The following is a 16,379-nucleotide window of genomic DNA, read 5'->3' as shown; positions in this document are numbered from 1 at the left end:
GCCTCCAGCTCCCTGCTCAACAGAGAGCCTGCTTCTCTCTCTCTCTCTCTCCCTCTGCCTGCCTCTCTGCCTACTTGTGGTATCTCTCTATCTCTCTGTCTAAATAAATAAATAAAAATATTTTAAAAAAATGAAACAGGAAACATACTTAAGCAGAGGGAGTAGGTAAGTGTGTATGTGATGAGTGAGATTAAGCAAAACGAGGCCAGGCAATGAAATGATAAAATTAGAAGAGTTTGTGCTTGATTTGTTAGGTGCTTTGGAACTACTATGAGAAAGTATGTAGGTTAACCAAATCCATCAGTTATGAGGCATCCCTGGGTCCAGGCCCTTTTATGACAAAAGAAATAGACCAACCTCACAAACTCCTGCACATTGAACCTCCTAAGTAGGGCTCAACGAACAAACTGTGAACTTCTGAGTAAATTTTTAATCTCTGTAAGCTTCAAAAAGGAATTCCATGAGGAGGAATCCTTAATTTTAAAAAAAGGCTAATAGCACCCACCTCACAGGTTTAATGGAAAGAACAAATGAGAGGATATTTATGTGAAATGGGAGTTAAAATGTAAATAGTCATAGAAAAAAAGGTCATTGTTATCTCAATATTACTTTATGTAATAACTAACATTGAGTACTTACTGTATGCTACGTACCTTTCTAAAGGCTTTATGTATATTAACTCTTGAAATTAATTAATGCAAGGCACAAAAAGCTACTCAACAGCTAATTACTGTGAAGAATCTATATTAATGATCTCATTAACTTTTCAAAGCAACTCTGTAGGAATTTACTACTAATACAGTCTCCATTTTGCAGATCAAAAAGCTGAGGGATAGAGAGGTTAAATAACTTGTACAAGATCACCTGGGAATTGCAGAGCTGGGATTTGAATCCAAATCCTTCAGTACTCATCATTTTGTGTGCGAATTATATGAACCAGATATCCTGCAAGTTTTATTCTGTATTCTATGTTGTGCTTGATTCTGTAATGCTCCTGTAATTTATTTGGAAGTATTAAATGTTGTGCTTGATTCTGTAATGTTCCTGTAATTTATTTGGAAGTATTAGAAAAATAAACCAAACTTATTTATTGAATGATGTCATAATACAAGCCTAAATTTCTGAGCAAGTCAGACGCTTAACCGATTGAGCCACCCCAGTGTCCCCCATTCCACATTGTTATGCACAGCTATAAATCAAAATGAGACACTAGTTTCTTTATAGTTAAGAGCTTGTTTTTTTTTCTTTTTTCTTTTTGATCTGTCTCTCTCTTTTTTTTTAAAGATTTTATTTATTTATTTGACAGAGAGATCACAAGTAGGCAGAGAGGCAAGCAGAGAGAGAGGGAAACAGGCTCCCCACCGAGCAGAGAGCCCGATGCAGGGCTCGATCCCAGGACGCTGAGCTCATGACCTGAGCTGAAGGCAGAGGCTTAACCCACTGAGCTACCCAGGCGCCCCTGGATTTTCTTTTTAAAAAAAATTTTTTTTAAGATTTTTTTTATTTATTTGTCAGAGAGAGAGAGAGAACACGGAAGTAGGGAAAATAGGCAGGGAGAAACAAGCTCCCCACTGAGCATGGAGCCCGATGTGGAACCTCATCCTAGGACCCTGGGAGTGTGACCTGAGCCAAAGGCAGCCGCTCAACAACTGAGCCACCCAGGCACCCCTGGATTTTCTAATATGTGTTATGTAGCTACTCATGTTTAGACTTTCTCCCCACCGCCCTTAACAGTGGATAATATCTATTTTGTAACTCATAGGCCTATCAAATAAAGGCTCGAATTCTAACCTTATCTCCAAAATAAATGCAACAATAATAAATGATTCGAGGAATTGCTGATTTTGATCTCTACATTTGTTCATTTTTATAACAAACGGCTTATGGAAACCTCACAGTATTATTTTAACAGTCTCAATTTCAACAGCAATAGGTACTCAGTGAGTAGTTGTTGAATGAATGATTGGGTTAATTGGTTAATTAATTCATGAATGCATAAAAATTATGCCTAAACCTAGATGTGTTCTGGGGAAAAAATAAGACAAGAAAAATTCATAGGTATAAGTTACCATGTCATTCTTCAACCACCTGAATTTCTGGACTAATAGTTGAGGTTAGGAACTCTGTTTGCCTCTCTGTATCTACATAATTTTGCATCTCTTTAATTATATTGTGGAATGATTGTAAGCCAGCACAAAGCTCAGGGTTGTGTCATCTGATTGGCCCACCGCACATCTGGACGCCGTGTATTACTTAGCAACATTTCCCTGCTCCCCCTCTCCATCTCCTGTTGGGAAACCTACTCGGAGGAGGCGGAACTTGACAGAGGTGACAGAAAATCCAGTGACCAATCCTTAATGTCCAGGAATTTTCAGACACTACGGATGACTCTTTGTTTTGGATGGTGAGTTTTGTTCTTTTTTCTAGCTTTTTCTCCCCCCCTTATTTAAGGATTAGACGCTATATATTAGAAAGTTTGTTCCACAATGGAAGATGCAGAAGAGAAACGTGTTTGACTGGAATAGGGTTCCGTAGCACTAGGGATGCCCCACCTCAATTGCTAAAGACATGGCTGTTGAGAAACATGGACACTCCCCTCTCACACTTTGGGTTACAGTTAAGCAAGACACCACTTCATACCGGAGACTGAATTTAAATGAGCTACAACTTTTATGTAGGTCAGCAAGGCGCACGAAAAGGAGAATAAATGAGTCCAAAGGAGAAAGGAATCACTTCTTTCTATATAACTCCTTGGGTGGAAGTATAATGTGAATGGACAAAGTAAATTCTCCTTCAGAGTAATTATAATTCTACGTGGCTGAAGTATATACATCAAACCAGCCTATTGGGACAAAACTAAGATAAAATTACTGTAATGCTTTGTTCACATAATTGCTTCTTAAAAAAAAATTAAGCTCTAAAATACTCAATGGAAAATAAAAGTAATAAACTGAAGTGATTAATTACTTCCTTAAATATTGCTTTTCTTAGGAATATTCTTAAGGAAAACTAAGCTTATAAGCAACAAAAAGGTTGTATTCTTTTTAGGGCTTAGTGCAAGTAATACTTGGTATGAAATAGGTTATAGAAATATCAAAATGAATGGAAAACTTCCACATTTCATTTAGATATGAAACTAAACAGTACTGTGACTTCACTATTCAAAGCAGATAAAAATTAACTTGTCATACACAGTTAAACTCTTAAGATATTCTAATTTTTAATTACCCAAGTGTAGAAGCAATCTATTTTCTTTCATCCACTATAATGATTATTTTCATTTTTGGTCCACCTTAAATAAGGATTTAATGACTGTAAACACTGTGACTGACTTATAAATAAAGGTGTGGTTTTTAGTATCTCAGAATTTGCAAGTCATTTAAAGAGGAATCTACTTTAAAAGCACGTACTTTGGGGACGCCTGGGTGGCTTAGTAGGTTAAGCATCTGCTTTTGGCTCAGGTCATGATCCCAGGGTCCTGGGATTGAGTCCCACATCGGGCTCCTTGCCCAGCGGGAGCCTGCTTCTCTCTCTGCGGCTCCCCTGCTTGGCTCTCTCTCTCTCACACAAATAAAATCTCTGAAAAATAAAATTAAAATTAAAAATATGGGGCACCTGGGTGGCTCAGTGGGTTAAAGCCTTTGCCTTCGGCTCAGGTCATGATCCCAGGGTCCTGCATCGGGCTCTCTGCTCAACAGGGAGCCTGCTTCCCCTTCTCTCTCTTCCTGCCTCTCTGCCTCCTCGTGATCTCTCTCTCTCTGTCAAATAAATAAAATCTTTTTAAAATAATAAATAAATAAAAGTGCATACTTTGTAAAAAAGGAAAAACCAGGGCGCCTGGGTGGGTCAGTTGGTTGAGCGACTGCCTTTAGCTCAGGTCATGATCCCGGACTTCCAGGATCGAGTCCCAAATCGGGCTCCCAGCTCCTTGGGAAGTCTGCTTCTCCCTCTGACCTTCTCCTCTCTCATGCTCTCCTTAACTTATTCTCTCTCAAATAAATGAATAAAATCTTAAAAATAAATAAATAAAAATAAAAAAGGAAAAAAACATGCTACTTTGTGATATGACCAGATATGAGAGTATCCATAATTATCTGATGTTTCCCTATACAAAAAGTTATCTACTCTTCTTAACAGTGTAATTTCCCTTACTTCAAATTTTTGTAATTCTTTCATTCTATGGAATGAGATTCATTAGTTGAATTTATACTGAGATGTATAAATTCCTAGTTTCATGCATTTTATGTTCAGTCCTTTGAAAGGTCCTCATCTTGTGTTTACACATAGTCCTAAGGACACGACAAAATTTTGCTCAGTTGAAAACTACAATTGTGGATTTTGGTTTTCTTTTTTTTTTTTTTTAAGATTATTTATTTGAGAGTGAGAGCACAAGCTGGGGGAGCAGAGGGAGAGAGAATCTCAGACTCTGCACTCAATGCAGAGTCTGACATGGGGCTCAGTCCCAGGACCTTGCGATCACAACCTAAGCCAAGAGTTGGATGCTTAACTGACTGAGCTACCCAGGTGCCCCTTCAATTGTAGATTTTGAATAAGTAATACTAAACTGGTTCTGTTAAAAATGTGAAGATTAACCTGTATCCCTGGGGCAAATAATACATCATATGTTAGTAAAAAAATAAAAATTTAGAAAAGCTGAAAAAATGTGAAGATTAGGTACACTTACAAATATTTACCTGGGGAGGTTCTCTCTATATTCTCTGGCTAAAAATTTTCTGTTTTGACAATTTCTCAGGAGAGACATTTTCAAATAGAGATCTCAGTACTTTATTTGTTAAAATAAAGTTTCAACAAGGACCAAGAAAAAACTTCACAAAAAATATAACCTTACATTTTTTGAAGATTTTATTTATTTGAGGATGAGAGAGAGCACAAGACCATAAACAAGCAGGAGGAGGGGAAGGAGAGAGGGAGAAGTAGACTCCCCACTGATCATGGAGACTGGCGCAGGCCTCCATCCCAGGACCCAGAGATCATGACCTGAGCCAAAGGCAGACACTTAAGCAACTGAGCCACCCAGGCACCCCAAACCTTATATTTTTTAAAAAACAAGAAAATAACTACAGAGAAATACCTTTTTTTGTTATTGCTAAAGATTTTATTTATTCATTTAACAAAGAGAGACAGAGAGAGAGGAAACACAAGCAGGGAGAGTGGGAGAGGGAGACGCAGACTCGCCACTGAGCAGGGAGTCCGACACGGGGCTCAATCCCAGGACCCCAGGACCACAACCTGAGCCTAAGGCAGATGCCAAAAGACTGAGCCACCCACGTGCCCCACCGCAGGGAAATATCTTGAGGTAACTGGCTAGCTCGGTTGGTAGAATATATGACTCTTAATCTCAGGGTCGTGAGTTCAAGCCCCATGTTGGGTGTGAAGCCTACTTAAAATTGAGAAAAAAAAATTTTAAATAAGTGAAATATTTAACTGCCATGTGGAACAGTATTTTCAACATCTGATGGTGAGGACAAGAAAGTACTATTGCCCAGCAAAACATTATCAGTGCCATCAATTATGGCAGTATACAAAGGAGAGTTTTATCTTGTTTATAGACTTTAATTTACTGAATGTATTAAAGGTACAGTTTTATTTTTTTAAGATATTTGTTTGTTTATTTATTTATTTATTTAGAGAGACTGTGCTGTGCTCCCAAGCAGGCGTAGGGGCAGACAAGGAGGGAGAGAGAGAAATCCTTCTAAGCGGACTCTGTACTGAGCATGGAGCCCGAGGCAGCTCTTGGTTTCATGACCCTGAGATCATGACCTCAGCTGAAACCAAGAGTCAGACACCCAACTGACTGAGCCACCCAGGTACCCCTTGAAGTTACAGTTTTAAACAATAACTTCCTTCATTTCACATTCCCCATTACTTTAGAATCTGGTCTCTCTAGCAGATAAAGTCTATTTAGGTTGGTACTTCAAATTCATGGCTTTTGTGATATTCCTTTCTTTTTTCAGATTATTAAGAATCCTAAGATCAAGGAAATAAATGAAAAATGTCTAAAAATGTCTATATATACTTAAAGTACTGTAATTATATGTATTAAATCTGTTTAAAAAACAAAACAAAACAGAGGCGTCTGGGTGGCTCAGTTGATTGAACACCCAACTCCTGATTTCAGCTCATGTCATGATCTCAGGGTTGTGAAATTGAGCCCTGAATTGAGCTCCTCATTCAGCAGAGAGTCTACTTGGAATTCTCTTTCTCCTTCCTTCTCTCTTCTCCCCTCCAAAATAAATAAATCTTGTTAAAAAATAAAAAATAAAATAAATCTATTAAAAAAACTGATAGTTAAGAATCTTGCAACCAAGATGTAATAGCTTTATTTTATAAAAGAGTGCTGAAACAACAATAAACCATAACAAATCTATAACAAATCTTATAACTTTTATTCACAAAATGTGTTTGATATAATTCTAAGTCAATAAGTGGCATCGGATTATGTAGATTATTCATTGGGTTCATCCTCTGGTTTCTTCCAACATCTATCAGAACTACTGAAGAGCAGGCTGGGTACTGAAGGGGTGATCCTTTAAGTACCTCCAAATCCCTATAACTAGAAAGACCCAGGCATCCCTTCTGTAGGACATTGTAAGGAAATGTCTTTTCTTTGATAGTTTCATGTTCTCAGATAACTTAAAACATATTGGGGCGCCTGGGTGGCTCAGTGGGTTAAAGCCTCTGCCTTCAGCTCAGGTCATGATCCCAGGGTCCTGGGATCAAGCCCTGCATCGGGCTCTCTGCTCATCGGAAAACCTGCTTCCCTTCCTCTCTCTGCCTGCTTCTCTGCCTACTTGTGATCTCTGTCTGTCAAATAAATAAATAAAATCTTAAAAAAAAAAATTACAGAGGACCTGTAGAATCCAGAATCCATGGTTAGAGAGGTACAAAAAGGCAGAGTCATGGGTGCCAAAAATGAACTTTTAAAAACTATTGAGTCAGGGATTCTTTGGTTACAAGAAAAAGGAAGCTATCCAAATTAACTCAAGTAAAAAGGAGATAATTAGAAGTCCCAGAGAGGAAGAGCACCTGGGTGGCTCAGTGGGTTGAGCATCTGACTCTTGGTTTCGGCTCTAGTCAGGTTCTCAGGGTCATGGGATTGAGGCAGGCATTAAGCTTCACACTCAGGGCAGAGTCAGCTTGAGATTCTATCCCTCACCTTCTGCCCCTCCCCACACTTGCATGTGCATGTGTGCATGATGTCTCTCTCTCTGTCTCTAGAATAGATAAATCTTTTAAAAAAGAAAAAAAGAAAAGAAAAGAAAGAAAGAAAGAATCCCAGAGAAGAACTCTTGTGGTTCCCAACACAAATATAGCAATGATGTAACTTGTCAGACCATTACTTTCTCTTTCTCTAGAGCTGAATGATTTCTGCTTCCTTTGGCACATCCAGGTTATGGCATATTTCTGAGGACAAGATTTCTCAGTTTATTTGCATGTATACAGCAAAAAATGACCACCACTCCTGAGCCTACCTGAGCTTGTGGTTCTAGTTTCCTCCACAGAGTTACTGACTCAATGTCCAGGCTCCAATAATCAAGCAAAAGAACTTGACTGGGTTGGGTATTCCCCCCTCATCCAATCGGCCACAGTTCAGGAGACAGGGACTAATGGAAGTAGGGCTGCCCCTTCCAGGGACGGTGAGTTGGGCAGATTCTCTGAGAAAGGGATGTGAGCGCGGATGAAACAATTAGTATCTCAAGTTACCAGATACCAGATAGGTTGAAGTTGGACTTTCTCAGTTGTTTTTAAGTCTCCTTCAGCTTGGAAGTTCAGGCTGCAGAGGGTGGAAAGGTCAAATCGTATCAGCATATTCTTTATTACAAAATAAGGTAGGCTTTGGTTTGTGGCAGATATAGTTTGTCCTATTAAAAATGGGAAGGGGGAGGGGTGCCTAGGTGGCTCCATGGGTTAAAGACTCTGCTTTCAGCTCAGGTCATGATCTCAGGGTCCTGGGATCAAGCCCCACGTCAGGCTTTATGCTCAGTGGGGAGCCTGCTTCTCCCTCTCTCTCTGCCTGTCTTTCTGCCTACTTGTGATCTCTCTCTCTCTCTCTCTCTGTCAGATAAACAAATAAAATCTTTTTTTAAAAAAATGGAAAGGGGGAGCAATGGCTCAGTCAGTGGAGTATGTGGCTCTTCATCTCTGGGTTGTGAGTTCGAGACTCATGTTGAGTGTGGAGATTACTTAAAAGTAATTTTTTTTTTTTTAAATGGATTGTATGAAAGGTTCTTGGTTCCTACGTAGCTCTCCAGCTTCTGGAATGAGTGGAAACTTTGAGTGACCAACTAAGACCTGTTTCCCGGTACCAGAACAGCTCTTATTCTCCAGCTCTAAAATAAAGATACCCTAAGAGAGATCACATATTTATAGTGATAGATTATAGCTCCAATTCTTCCAGTTATTGTCTTTCTCAAATAAGGAGAGTACAAGAGAATAAGCCTTGAAAAAACTTAAACACTTCTTTTTTATTTTTTAAAAAGAGTTAATTTATTTGAAAGAGAGAGTGAGTGAGAGAGAGCATGAGAGGGCAGAAGGAGAGGGAGAAGCAGGCTCCCCACTGAGCAGGGAACCCCATGAGAAGCTGGATCCCAGGGCCCTGGGATCATGACCTGAGCCAAAGGCAGATGCTTAACTGACTGAGCCACCCAGGGCCCCCTGTCAGAGATTTCTTAATTTTTATATATTTTTTTATATTTTTGTGGAGCCCAAGGTAGAGCTTGAACTCACAACTCTGAGATCAAGATATGAGTCAGACACTCATAGGATATTAGATAAAGAGTCAGACACTTGACTCACTGAGCCACTCAGGAGCACCAGGGATATCTTCAAATTTAACTCCCACCTTTTTTTCTCTTTTTGGTCAGCTAAACTATTTTTAATTTTCAAGCACTCTCTATTGTTCTTTAGACATTTTTTATTTATGTAGTATTCTGTTTTTATCTGTTTTGTTTGTTTTGGTGGGTGGAATGATTTTTCCTACCCCTATGGTGTATACTTATGATCTTTTTCTTGGAAGTTTACTTCTACTGACTACAGTATTTGTTTCCTCTGGTTTCCTTTCTTTCCTGTTTACCTTGATCTCTTTCTAAATGTTGAAGGAAAGTTTTCTTCTAATACCTGATACTTGGCCGTAAGCATTTAAGGACTACAAAATGGATTGTAAGCTCTTGGCTTCTGAACTTGGCTTCACCATAGAAAGGCCAAATGGGGGGTGTGTTTTGGGGGTGGTTGGTTTTGGGGGGGGTGTTTGTTTTTTGTTTTGTTTTGTTTTGTTTTGTTTTGAGAGACAGCACATGCATGAGGTAGGGAGGTGGGGCAAAGAGATAGACTCTTAAGCAGGCTCCTTGCCTATGACTAGATCCCACGACCCTGAGATCGTGACCTGAGCCATCATCAAGAGTCAGAGCTTAGCGAATTGAGCCACCCAGGCACCCCAAGGTTTTTCTTCTCTTAAAATGAGCCTCAAATGTGAGTATATAGAGTTCTTTGATTTAAGAGGTATTCAGCTTCTTTAAAGTATGAGTCTCCAAACTCTGAGAAGTTTTGAGTTGCTTCCTGAAATTAGATGTTTGACCTGAGGGAGGGAGAGCATGGGGTTAATTTTTTCCTTAGAACTTAAAATTAAAAATTCAAAAGAACTTACCTCCCATAATATTTGACTTAATAATTTACCATAAGCAATAGATACAATCAGTGAATTTCTGTAAATATTTTCCCTCAGTGAATGTGGGCTTTTTTATTTCAGTAATCTCTACACCCAATGTGGGGCTCAAATTTACAACGCAAGATCAAGAGTTGCATGTTTTATCATCTAAGCCAGCCCGGCATCCCAGGGGCTTTTTTATTTCAGTCTGACAGATTTTTCTGAGATAGACTGGTTAGTGGGACCCAAAAGATTAAAAACTTCTAAGAACACTTCGCCTACCTCAGCCTACCAGTGGCATGGATGGAGTTGCTACAGTCCAGAAGTAACACTTCTATGAACTCTGGAATCAGTACCTTAGACCCAGCAAGAAGGACCCTGCCCTTGCATGTCACAAATATATACCCAAAAAGCACTTATTAAATAACATCTGTATACCTGTCGCTTGAAATTCAGGGCACATTGTTGGCATACTGTGATTCATAAACTTAAATATCCACTCCTGGAAATAACGCCAATTAGAACCCAGGGAAACACTTTTTCTTATCTATGTTGACTATGCAAAAAGCAACTAAGTACAAATGCCATTAAGGTTTATGGTTTACGGTGCTGTTGACAAAGAAGAAAGACCTTTGGAATGTGCGGAGGATCTGAAGAGCAGAAACTGATAAGAGAAGAGACAAAATAATTGTCAAATTCTGCCTCTTATTGTGAATGCGATTTGGGCCTCATGAAGTATCTTTTCCTGGTGCCAAGTATCCATTTTCTTGCTTCTCTCAGGACACCAGAGATACTCACAAATTAGGGTGAAAATTCAAAGAGTTGAACATGGTGGCCGAGGAACATCTTGCAATACTGAACACTTTCACATGATCCTTCAATTTATGTAGGTGCACCTGGGTGGTTCAGTCGTTAGACTGGATCTAACTCTGGGTCTCAGGTCTGGATGTCAGAGTTGTGAGTCCAAGCCCTGTGTTGGGTGTGGAGCCTACTTTAAAAAGAAAAAAAATTATGTGTAGGAAGGCACAGGAATAATATACAAGAAATGTGACACAGACTCTTTACATTAGTAGCAAAATGGACATGCTATACAAGAATTGCAAATAGTTTAACTTTCATAAAAAGAGTTAATGTTTCATAACTTTGTAAAAATTAAATTTAAAAACTTACCTCTAGGGGTGCCCAGGTGGCTCAGTCAGTCAAGAGTCTGCCTTCAGCTCCAGTGATGATCTCAGAGTTCTGGGAGCAGGGAGCCTCCTTCTCCCTCTTCCTCTGCCTGCTGTACTCCCTGCTTGTGCTCTCTGTGTCAAATAAATAAATAAAATCTTTTTAAAATAAAAAAAAATAATAAGCCTACTGTTATAATTATAAATTGTTAGTAATTATAATTCATATGTGTATTATCTTTAATTTTAACATAACTACACATTTTAGGAAAAAATTTTTGTAGTATCTTTTTTTTTTTTTAAGATTTTATTTATTTATTTGACAGAGAGAGATCACAAGTAGGCAGAGAGGCAGGCAGAGAGAGAGGGAAGCAGGCTCCCTGCTGAGCAAAGAGCCCGATATGGGGTTCAATCCCAGGACCCTGGGATCATGACCTGAGCCGAAGGCAGAGGCTTTAACCCACTGAGCCACCCAGGCGCCCCAACTTTTTGTAGTATCTTAAAATAATGTTATTTTATTCAAAAAGGACTTTTAGGGGCACCTAAAAGTGGCTCAGTGGGTTAAAGCCTCTGTCTTCGGCTCAGGTCATGATCTAAGGGTTCTGGGATCAAGCCCCGAATCAGGCTCCCTTCTCTGCTCAGCAGGGAACCTGCTTCCCTCTCTCTCTGCCTGCCTCTCTGCCTACTTGTGATCTCTCTCTGTGTTAAACAAATAAATAAAATCTTTAAAAAAAAAAAAGGACTTCTAATTTGTGAGATTTTTACCTTTAATTTATATTTTATACACATTCAGAACTTACTTTTTTAATCCTTTAGATGACAGAATGAGTACAAGTTAAGATCATACAGAAAAAGAAAACAAAAAAGTGGGGCTCAAAAACAGTAAAAAAAAGTCTCAAAGAAAAAATTATAAATCCCTTGAAGAGGCTATCCGGTTAAATATTTAAAAATTAAAACGAAGTGTTTATGAACCACATGAAATTTGCTAACAACACATTAAAGATTCTTTGCTTACTGGATATTTAAATACTGATGAAAACAAGAAAATTATTTTAGCATATTTTGCCAGGCCGATGGCCAGTACATTGTTCATAAATGGCTCTGCCCATTTCCATTAAGGTCATTGTCAATCTTTTCTTATTTTTAAGTTTATATCTGTGGTTAAAAATTTAACTCAGCCTAAGAAATACCATCACTAAATTTGACACATAAGGTATTACAGTACTGTTCCTTTCCTCAGTACTTTTGTTTCTGCATTTTGTGGTGATAGTGCTATGTCTTAGCTTGTATGCAGTTCTACAGTTTCCAACCCACTTTTATCACTTATAAACCCACAACAACCTTGGGTGGTGGAACTCATGTTTATCTTAGAGAAAACCATGTTTTCAACATCACGAATGTGACAGATTTGGGACCACCAGTGGTATACTGGTAAACGTTTAATAACAGTTATGGAGAACCCTAACTGTAGAGTTGAGCAATTTCCTTGAAGTAAATGCTCCCACCGTGGCCAATTCAACCTACCTCCTTAAAGTTCTGAAAACTGAACAAGTGACTCTTGCAAACAGGAAAAAGCCAGGTCTGGCACACCCCCTAGTCACTTTAAATTCAATCCAGGGACGCCTGGGGGGCCCAGATCATGCTCAGCAGGGAGCCTGCTTCTCCCTCTCCCTCTGCCTGCTGCTCTGCCTACTTGTGCTCTCTCTCCTTGTGTGTCAAATAAACAAATAAATATCTTTAAAAATAAATAAAATAAAATAAATTCAATCCGAAAGTTTATGAAAACTTACATATGTGCCTTGTTCTGAGATTGGGATATCAAAATAGAAGATATGGATGTGCCAATTTAGTTGGCATATTCAACCAACAACGAGGCTATTAAATGGAAAATTATGTGGTCTTAATTACTTTTTTTTTAAGATTTTATTTATTTATTTGACGGGCAGCGATCACAAGTAGGCAGAGAGGCAGGCAGAGAGCGAGGAAGGAGAGCAGGCTCAGAGCAGGCTCAAAGAGCCTGATGTAGAGCTTGATCCCAGGGCCCTGGGACCATGACCTGAGCCGAAGGCAGAGGCTTTAACCCACTGAGCCACCCAGGCGCCCCATGTGGTATTACTTATAAATGCTTCTGGAGGGGCACCTGGGTGGCACAGTCAGTTGGGCCTCTAATTCTTGGTTTTTGCTCAGGTCATGATCTCGGGGTCTTGAGATCAAGCCCCATGTTGGGCTCTGAACTCAGTAGAACTGGCCTGGGTTTCTCTCTCCCTTTCCCCCTCAAATAAATAGTTAAATCTTTTCTAAAAAATTAATAAATGCTTCTGGAGTTCCCAGAGGGTAGTGAGTGTGATAACAGGTAGGTTCTAAACTGGCTCTCAGTGATCCCTGACTGGCAGCATTCACACCCTTATGGAATCCACTTCCCTTCAGTGTGGGTAGAACCTGTGACGTCATTCCAATTTTCTTAACCAGTAGAATGTAACAATGGTGCAAAGCTGGTGGGATGCCACTCCGTAATTACATTATATTAGATTGTAACTTCTGGTTTACTGGCATACCCTGTTTCTGTGTTTGGTGAAGCAAGATATGGGAAGGACCTATGGAAAGACACTGAGGCCCTCGGTCCAGTAGCTTGCAAGGACCTGAACCATGGGAATGAGGAAATAGCTCCTTTCCTAGTCAAACCTGTAGATGGGATTGCAGCACAGGCCAGTATCTTGACTGTGGCCTTGTGAGGGACCCTATACAGAGAACTCAGCTAAGCCATTTGCAAACTCCTGACTCACACAAACAGTAAGATAATAAATGTGTACTGTTTTAAGCAACTAAGTTTGTGTATTTTATCAGGAACCCAGAGATAATACAGTCAGTGTGTGCTAGAGTACTGTTCTAAAGAATGTTAAGTGGAAGTATAGTTAGTATTAGAAATTGAATAAGATTTTCATAGTGTGAAGAATTGGGGGAAGGGCTTTGCGGGAATGTTGGGAGATAAGATTAGTTTGAAAGAGCGGGATCTATTAGGAGGGCACTTAAACATTCATATTTTCAGCTAATACTGGTTGAATACATTATGCCAAATACTTTTGGGGGGGCAATGCTCTGCAGATTAAGCAAAGGCAAATAAGCTTTTACATAGGTTAAAAGCTGACAGAGACCTGTCAATCAACAAATAAGTAAATATAAGAGGACAGTAAGAATTATGCAGAGAATTAAAGCAGAGTGGTGTGTTAAGGAGTATCTACTTGGCTACTGTAGATTAGAAAGTAAGGAAAGGTGTGGCAGGCCTGGAGAGAGGCCCCCACATCTGTTCTCTCCCTGTTTCCTCTTAAGTATCAGAATCGGCCAATTTTTGCCCAGGCAACTAGCTACCCAAGTAGGAACCCTACTTTCCAGCCTCCCTTGCAGCTAGGCGTGAACATGTGACTAAGTGTGCAAAACTGATATTGCAATTTCCAGGTCTTATTTTTATAAGAAAGTTGTTTTTTCTGCACTTTCTCTTTTTCCTTTTTTTCCAGGCTGGACTATAGACAGATGTTGATGAGCTTTAATCATGTGAATGAAGATTGCACGCTGTGATAAGAACAGACTAGAATGAACCAGGGTCCCTATGATCTTCCAAAGCAGGGTGTCCACTCACCCTTCATCACCTCCCTGCCTCCTGATGTTATATGAAAGAGAAATAAACTTTAATTTTTTTCTCAAGTTACTGTATTTGGGGGTCTCTTTGTTATCTTAGTTTAGCCCTACTACCACAGGTGACCTCTTAGAGGAGGGGGGCATTTAAGCTAATTGCTGAGTGAAAAGGATGAAAAAGTTATAAAAGTGGAGAGAGAGCATTTGAGACGAATGAAAAGGACCTAAAAAAGGAATGGTCAGTATGCCTAGGGCATAAAGAGTAAGCGAATAGTAGAGATGGGCTTGGAGAAAAATTAGTTGAGAACCATAAAAAATAAAATAAAATAGGAGCGCCTGGGTGGCTCAGTGGCTTAAAGACTCTGCCTTTGGCTCAGGTCATGATCTCAGGGTCCTGCGATCAAGCCCCACATCGGGCTCTCTGCTCAACAGGGATCCTGCTTCCCCCTCTCTGTCTGCCTCTCTGCCTACTTGTGATCACTGTCTGTCAAATAAATAAATAAGAATCTTAAAAAATAATAATAATAAAATAAAATAATCACTCAGGCTTGCTCTGTGGTAAATCATCTGAGAGAGCCAAACGTATGTTTTGGACATATTAAGTTTAGCAGAATATTCAAATGAGATTAACTGACCAGCTTAGTAATTAGTACAAGGGACTTTGAGCCTCAAAATGGTAATGAGGCTTGAGAAAAATAATATATTTTACAAAGGACCAATCCAATTGGTAGACACTATTTAAATATCCTCTACCAAATTAACAAGGACTTACCTTGCCAAGATTCTTGGCACTTTTATATTAACTTAAATTGCATTGGGAAAAAGCATAATAGTAATTGAAAAGCAACTAATTATAAGCAATTATAAGCCAAATTATGTTTACACCACAATTAGTGTTTGAGGTGGTTTAGTAGACAGATTCATTTCAATAAGCAAGCATCAAATAAATGAATAGCTTGTAAAACACAAAATACTTCTTTTATCTTTATTCCAAGTATAACCACCACATTCTCTTTGAATTATTATTATCATAAAATAAGCAACATTTACCTTTTGTCCCAATTCCCAGCTTGAGTTCGATGCTTTTAAAAACATGGCAAGAGTAATCTATGTACCTACCACACAACATAGCTTCTTTCAACAGGTTTCATGGAGAAATGTGAGCAAATTTATGTTCTTGTAAGAGAAATCCTACCCTGGAGGGAATCTAGAGTGCAAATTCAAACCACTTCTTTTTCTTTAAGTTTTTCATGCTTAAAACATTATCTCATTTCACTTTCGGTTGAGGGAAGTCTTTCTCTAAGGATGATAAGGAAGTCTTTTGTGTTGTGACAATGGTAATTTTTATGTTAGGCTGGGTTTTTTTCTCCCATAATCCCGAGGAAAAAGCCGTAACTTTGTTGCCACAATTTTGCCACCTCGGGTTAAACTTTGAAAAACCACGACTTGCTAACTATTTTACAGTTGACATTGATTACTTAAGTATTACATTTATGGTTCTTTATTTTAAAAAAAAAAATTCATGGTTCTTTAAATCACCGCTAGTGATAGGTCAGAATGCCTGTTCTATGAATTTCCAAATTCTTCTGAAGCACGTGAGATGGTATGACTAAATTTGTGGGGGGGGGGGACTCCTTTCAACTAGTTCATCAGTTTGAGAACATTCAAAGAAAAAAATTATCAAACAATATCAGATTATATTTAATAAACCAGTTTCTAGAAATAGTTTTGCAAAATAAATTCCCACCAGTTGACCTAATCGAGCACGGAATTGCCAGGGCTTTCACGGCAGCTGCCGCACTCGACCAACTCCAATGCTTGGCGAGCCACATGGTGGGAGGTAGGTAGAGCCGGAGCCCTCCGAGGCTGGGCGCCACGTTGCTTTTCTCTTTTTAAATGGGGAGACAACGCTTCTGGCT

Source organism: Mustela putorius, unplaced genomic scaffold (assembly GCF_011764305.1).
Source record: "Mustela putorius furo isolate JIRA1106 unplaced genomic scaffold, ASM1176430v1.1 tig00000450_pilon_pilon_pilon, whole genome shotgun sequence".
Taxonomy (NCBI): Eukaryota; Metazoa; Chordata; class Mammalia; order Carnivora; family Mustelidae; genus Mustela; species Mustela putorius.
This window is presented reverse-complemented; position numbering follows the sequence as displayed.